This window comes from Myotis davidii, unplaced genomic scaffold (assembly GCF_000327345.1).
Source record: "Myotis davidii unplaced genomic scaffold, ASM32734v1 scaffold49, whole genome shotgun sequence".
In the NCBI taxonomy this organism is placed as follows: Eukaryota; Metazoa; Chordata; class Mammalia; order Chiroptera; family Vespertilionidae; genus Myotis; species Myotis davidii.
The window spans coordinates 2,404,905-2,405,303 of NW_006300375.1; positions in this window are offsets into that span (position 1 = coordinate 2,404,905).

Below are 399 nucleotides of genomic sequence, written 5' to 3' on the forward strand. Positions count from 1 at the left end.
CATACATATTTGAAAGACAAATTATATGGTTACCCTTGCTTCTGAGGGTTCTTGTTTTATGATGTGAATGACAGATTTGGTGTCAAAAACTCTTCATTTCATTGCCAGGAGCTAAAGTTACATGGAAAGTTCTGGATGTTTAGTTTTGGTTGTTTTTTTTTTAATAGTCACTTTTTTTTGGCATCATCTGTGTGTTTTCTAAAGGTTAATGAGAAAGGTAGGAGGATATAGTAAGGAGTTAAAGGGAATAAGCAATGACATTGATGACAGAGGATAAACCAAAGCACATTTTGAGAAAACCAAAGGAACTCGTTACTATGGCATGTGACACATTGTCTTGTTAACCTAAGACGAAGGATAACATGTGAAACTGAAGATGAATCTTGTTTTAGAGCTTGT